Here is a 6,697-nt window from a genome sequence, read left to right on the forward strand (position 1 = left end):
AATTTAGTAAAAAAAAGTTGGTCTCTTTAGAGAAAAAATATACAAAATGTTATAAAAAACTAGATAATTCAGAAATTGAGCTTTGAAGTAAGATACTATTTCGGAGATTTACTGATATTGAATACTTCACATAATCAATATGTACAGATTTTTTTGCGATTAGAAATTCAAAATTATGTACGTGCGCACGTACATACACACGCACGCGCACGCACACACATACACACACAACTCACATAGCACAGAGGGTCAAAACTAAAAAAAGAGGGTTTTTCTGTTCGATCGCTTGATCGAGGTGATCGGAATTGTGAAATCGATATTTTGAATCTCATTGTCAGAGAGGTCCAAAGATACATTGCGGATAATGCCTCTTTCCAATATTCTAAAGAAGGAATAAATATCTTATAATTTTTTTACTTCAAAACAGAATTAGTGAGAATATTATTAGCAGCACTTCTGGTTTTGAATTGTAGAACAATTCTAGAATAACTAGATTTCTTGATCTCAATGATATCATTTCTGTAAATCGGAGAGATAATACGACCAATTGTGATGAGATCAATAGATGTTTGTGGCTGAAATCAAAACATCAAAAAGGCCTTGAGCTTTAGCATCATATTTATGCTGATTGAAAGAAAGGTTATAGTTGTTTTTAAAAGTAGAGGAATTCTTACCTCTTTCAAGGACGTCAAATTCACTTGATGGCGTGTTATTTTGCTTATTTGCTGAAAGTATTTTGTCACTAGATTCCTCAGCTTTGCGTTTTTTTGCCGATGTTTTAAGAGAACTGTTTATGAGAATTTATTGATTTGGAAGGTTATGCAGATCCGTTACAGGGGACAAGAGGAGGAGCAGCAGCGGGGAAGAATTGTTATTGTTAATATTTACATTGTTATTAGATGCATCATCGTCGTCATTCTGGAATTCCATCTTATTCGTCGTCACCAAATTCGGAAAAAGGAGAGAAAGCAGATGAAATAAGATTCAGAGATTTTTCGTCATTCGATAAGAGGGCATGCAAAATAAATAGTTTTTTTTAGCAGTGTTTAGAATTACAGGAGTGGTTTGAGAGAGAGTAGACCCTCTCGAGTCATGAATGGACATGCTAGATTATAGAGGGAAACAACTTTACAAAGAAAAAAGAAAAAAAAAGGAAAGAGCTAATGGCGGCAGAAATGTGGCTTCAGAAAATATAGATCTTTCGTCAAAAAGATAGTGTTGGTAGTCATGCACTTTGTCAATGTATAACAATTTGGTCAAAGTAAAAGATAGATTAAAGCGAAGTATTAAAAGAAATATAATGATATACGGCACTTCACTGATAAGGCGATGGAGCGCGGGATACTCCTTCCACGCATGCTATCCGGCGGGGTGGGTGCGGGAGAGGGGAAAGAAGAGGAGCCGAAAGCCCCTCTCCCTCTTGCACCCCCCGTGTGTATGTGTGTATGTAGGCGTGGAAGGGGTGTGCAAAAGAACTGTGCGCAACCTTATGTGTTCAATAGCACCATGGGCAATTGTACTGTGCGCAAATGAAAGCTTCTCTACGAGTAATAGTTTTCAACAAAAACGATGGAATTTAAATTTTGTATCTGTTCATCTATAACTATGTTTCCACCAAGAGTTCGAATCGGGTCAGAGTCGGGGTTCAGAGTCGGGTTATAGTGAGCACTTTTACGGTGGAAACACCAATAACCCTACTCTATAAAATTATACATTTTTCCACGCGTTTTCTGTAAGATCTAAAATTTTTGTTTAAAATATTTATCGTAATTTTCTGTATTTACTGAGATAATTCTAAAAACCTAACTTTCCAGGCAAAGCGAGGTTTCACGCAAACCTATTTGTCTAGTTTCTTGGTAGTGGAGTTCCTGCAGGGGGGCGGAACCTATTGTTTCCACGCATACACTTTTTCCACGCGAAACGAGGTTCCACATGGGTTTGCAACTTTCCACACAAAGCGAGATTCCACGCAAATCTATTTGTCTAGTTTTTTGGTAGTGGAGCCCCCTTCCAAGGGGGAAAACCCATCGTTACCACGCATACAACTTTTCCACGCGTTTTCTGTAAGATATAAAATTTTTGTCTAAAATATTTATCATAATTTTCCGTATTTACTGACATAATCCTAAAAAACTAATTTTTTAATGGTTTTTCATGGTTCTCACCATGAAAATCAAATAGTCGCCAATTTTCACTGTGATATTCGTAAAAGTACGTAAGAATACTGAATTTCAAAAAAATCGGGGGTGAGTTTTCGGAACTGTATCGGTGTCTTTCGTCTTTTATTTGTACACAATAGAGCTTGTAGGCAATCGATCTGTAGGCAATAATTTTTGTGCGTAAAACTGTTATGTGTGCAAACGTTCGTCCGTCTCTTCATTTTTATTTGTGTGCAATAGCATTAGTATAGGCAATCGATCTGTTGGCAATATTTTTTGTAGTTAAATGAGATAATGGCAAATGGGATGTCGGCAAGTGATGCTGTTGCAATTGATTTGTAGGCTCAAGCGGGGAGCACACACTTTTGCATAGGTGCATAAGCGTAAGCATAAGAATCTTGATTGATCTATAAACGTATGCATAAGAAATTCAACCAATCGAATTTCTTATGCATATGCTTATGCGCTTATGCAAAAGTGTGTGCTCCCCGCTTAACGGGGCTCTCCCGGACAATGGTCTTTTATGTAGAGCAGAGAGAAATAATTTCTTAAACTTTTATGAAATTTTTCCTTATACATCTCTTTGAAATATTTGTATTTATAAATTTAAGCTTTGAAAAGTATTTTTTCTTCTAATAATAATGATAATAATTAATACTCTGCAGATTTTTATAATTTGTAATAACAAAGGCTATTTATATTTTTCTCACATTGGAACTCGCGTGAATAATGACGACAATGACATTTTTTTAAAGAAATTTTTTATATTGAAACTTTGTATCCTATTTCCCTTTACAAAATACATAACAAAAATAAAGACGCACTTTTTTGATATTATTTGAACTCAATCTATCGATTAAGACTTCTTGGAATTCACGCGACCATGTTAGATTGTGACGTCAGAGACGAGAAAATACACACTGAAAATGTTTGCGTACTATTTTTAGATAAAAGGATTAATTAGGGACTAATATTCGAGCTCCTAAAAATGGCTAAAATAATAAATTTACTAAATAATAACTGGCCCAGTATATTATTTTTAGATTAATCAAAATTAATATTGGACGCTAGTGGTGAAAATAAACTTGGCAAAATTGATTTCGACGTAACTAGCAATTTTATTCAATACTTTCATGACGTTTCGACCATTTGGTTGTGGTCCTTATCAAGTGGTTTATGGAAGCTTTATGGAATCCCCTCTATCACCGATATTAGCTGACTTAGTAATAGATGACTTAGAAACAAATTGTTTAAATTCTTTAAGTTTTAAAATTCAGACTTTTTATAAATATGTGGATGACATTTTTGTTATTTTACCTAACTCTAAAATAAATGAAATTTTAAGTACATTTAATAATTATCATGAATGATTAAAATTTACGCATGAAATAGAGACCAATTCTCCTATTAATTTTTAAATTCACAGTTATCCACAATGGGAATGAATTGACAACTAATTGGTTTAGGAAACCTACATGTTCTGGCAGATACATCAATTTTCTTTCGAGTCATCCTATTAAATATAAAATTAATACGATTTATAATTTAGTAGACCATGCAATTTTACTTTCAAACGAACAATTTCACAATACGAATATTGAGATTGTAAAGAACATTTTAATTAATAATTGCTTTCCGGATCGTATTATTAATAAATATGTAAATAAAAGAATTAATGTACTAAATAATAATAGGAATGTTAATCGTCACAATGCGGATAATAACGATAATTTGAATAATGATTTGGATAATAACGATAATGTGAATTCAACTCAAGATAAGAATTATGTGATTCCACTTCCATATGTTAAAGACGTTAGCGACAGTATTAAAAGGTCATTTAAAAATGCTAACTTAAATGTCGTTTATAGTTTGCCAAAAAAGTTGAATAGGCTGATAAAACGAGGTAAAGGTTTAATAACTAATGATATAAAAACGAATGTAGTATACAAGATTAATTGTAAAAATTGTAATGCCTCATACATTGGACAAACGAAAAGACATTTATGCACTAGAGTAAAAGAACATGCTAGCAATATTAAATTACATGAGTCTAATCATTCGGTTTTGAGTAAACACAGATGTGAATTTGGACATGATTTTAATTGGAAATCACCGACCATTTTACATAATGAGAAACATGTAAGAAAGAAAGAGATTGCTGAAATGTTCTTCATAAAGAAGCATGATAATACTGTTAACCTACAGAAAGACACTGAGAATTTGACAAATATTTACGACAAAATAATAAAGATTGTTTAGTGGTGCGTTTCAAACTTAGTCGTTGACGAAACATCATAGCGATGGGACGTGTTCCTCTTTTAACTATTATAATAATTTTAAATAAGATCGGTTTTATGTTGCGTTAATCTCATTTTAATTGATGGGTATGTTTGTGGTCATAACTTAACATTTGAATATGTTCTTGTATGTTTCAACATTGTTAAAAACTATTGTGTAATATTGTGTTATAGAATTCTCATTTGATAAGGACCACAACCAAATGGTCGAAACATCGTGAAAGTATTGAATAAAATTGCTAGTTACGTCGAAATCAATTTTGCCAAGTATATTATTTTTAATTGTTAAATAAATATAATTAGATAATATATATATATATATATATATATATATTATCTAAAAAATATATATATGTAACTAATATATATATATATAGTGTTTATTCCGGGTTCCTTAGGGATTTCCGGGGCGTTTTCAGGGGTGCGCCAAACCCCTTACAACCTCTCACACTTCTCCTATCCAATGCAGTAACATTTTTACAATTTTTCTCCATATATAAACAACCACATTTTTCTCTCCTTCTCCTTGCTTGCTCTCTTCTTCGACTTTTGGAATTTACGCCAATAGTTGGACTCTCCTCCTCCTTCCTTCTTTTTTCATCTCCTCCATCAAATTTCTCTCTGCCCATTTCTGGATCCGTTCATATCTGTCGCCGTCTCACAGTCCACTCCTCTCTCTTCCCGCCTTCTTCTCTTTCTCCTTTAACAAACAAAAGACTTTCCTACCTGCTTTCCAACTCCCTTTCCTCTTCTCTCCTACCCTTCTCTCCCTACTCCATCTCTGTCTTCCTTCCCCCCTCACCTTTTCTCATTCATACATACATAATCACCCTCTCCTCTCCTCTCTCACTTGGCCTTTTTGCGACCTCACCATTTTCTAAGAACCCTTCCCTCTACACTCTTTCCCCTTTTTCCTTCAATCTCTCTCTCTCCCCCTTTGTTCTCTCTCTCTCTCCCCCCTCCTTTTTTCTCTGCTTATCTCTCCTTTAACCCTTTCTCTCTCCCTACTCTCTACATCCTTTTTCTTCTTGCTCTATACCTCTACTTTCCCATCTTCCTTTCAACCTTGTTTTCCCCCATGCTTTCTTATTCCCCCTTTTTTTTCCCTCTCCCTTTATCCTCTCTCTTTCCCCCAAACTATCCTCTTAATAACCTCTCCTCATACCCACTCCCATTTATACATACATACATCCTCTCCTCTTTCCTTCTCTCCTGTCCATTTTGCGATCACAATTTTCTCTACTCATCCTGCTCACTCTCCTCCTTTCCATCCCCTTCACCTATCTCCTCTCCTGTTTATCTCTCCTTCTTTTATCCTCCTCTCCTTCCCTTGTTCCTTTTTCGCCTGGCCCTTTTCCCCCTCTTCCTTTCCTTAACACCTTTTCATCTCCTCATTCACTTTTTCTCCTCCTAATACTACCCAATTTCCCTTCTCTCTCTCCTACTCTCTTATCCTCCTTCTTTCTCCCTCTTCCTTTCCTTAACTCCTCTTCATCTCCTTATTCACTTTTTCTCCTAATACTACCCAATTTCCCTTCTCCCTCTCCTATCCTCCTTCTTCTTCTCTCTTCCTTTCTCCATCCTCCAAACTTTACAATATACTCTACACTATTTTCCTTCCCCCTCGCGTACCCTTCTATTTCTTTTACTCTCTCCTCTCTCTCTTTTCCTCTAACCTCTCTCTTTCCTCAACCCCATGGATCCTCATCCATTCTTTTCTTCTCTTCCCCTCTGCTTTCTCCTCGCACCCGCACTATCTGTCCTTCATCCTCTTTTTTCTCTTATTCTTTTTTCCTTTCCTCTCCCCTCCTTGTGCTGCGCACCTTGCATTCTGTCTCCTTCTTCCCCTTGCACCCTCACTTTTATACCTCTCCTTGCCTTTATCCTCTTCTCTGTTTTTTATGCACGCCTTGTATCCTGTCTCTTCTTCGTACACCACCTCATCCATGCTGCTCTCCCTCTCCTTGCCACTACTTTTCTTTACCCTTTCTTCACCTTATCTTCTTATCCTTTTAACCAATGGCTCTTCTTTCCACCTTCCTACCCTACACGCCGTGCAGTTCATCTCTCTTCTTACACCATCTCTCCTCTACCTTTCTGCTATATTTTTTACCTCTTCGTCATTCAATCTCCCCCTCCTTATGCTGCACCCTCTTATCCTGCCTCCTCTTTCTACATCACCTCGTACACCTTCTTCCCCAATTTTCTTTGCCTCTATTCTTCACTTAGCACACCTTG

General features: G+C 35.8%; 1 long non-coding RNA gene across 1 annotated transcript; it reads right to left on the reverse strand.

The window, feature by feature from the left end:
* Positions 1 to 275: 275 nt before the first annotated feature.
* Positions 276 to 1,485, reverse strand: LOC146724250 (uncharacterized). The gene is made up of 3 exons (XR_014924158.1): positions 1,320 to 1,485; positions 675 to 918; positions 276 to 382 (listed from the first exon to the last, which is right to left on the reverse strand). It is a non-coding gene; the product is annotated as an uncharacterized LOC146724250 (long non-coding RNA).
* Between the last annotated feature and the right edge of the window lie 5,212 nt (positions 1,486 to 6,697).

This window comes from Nylanderia fulva, unplaced genomic scaffold (assembly GCF_048542155.1).
Source record: "Nylanderia fulva isolate GAGA-0341 unplaced genomic scaffold, ASM4854215v1 Scaffold141, whole genome shotgun sequence".
Taxonomy (NCBI): Eukaryota; Metazoa; Arthropoda; class Insecta; order Hymenoptera; family Formicidae; genus Nylanderia; species Nylanderia fulva.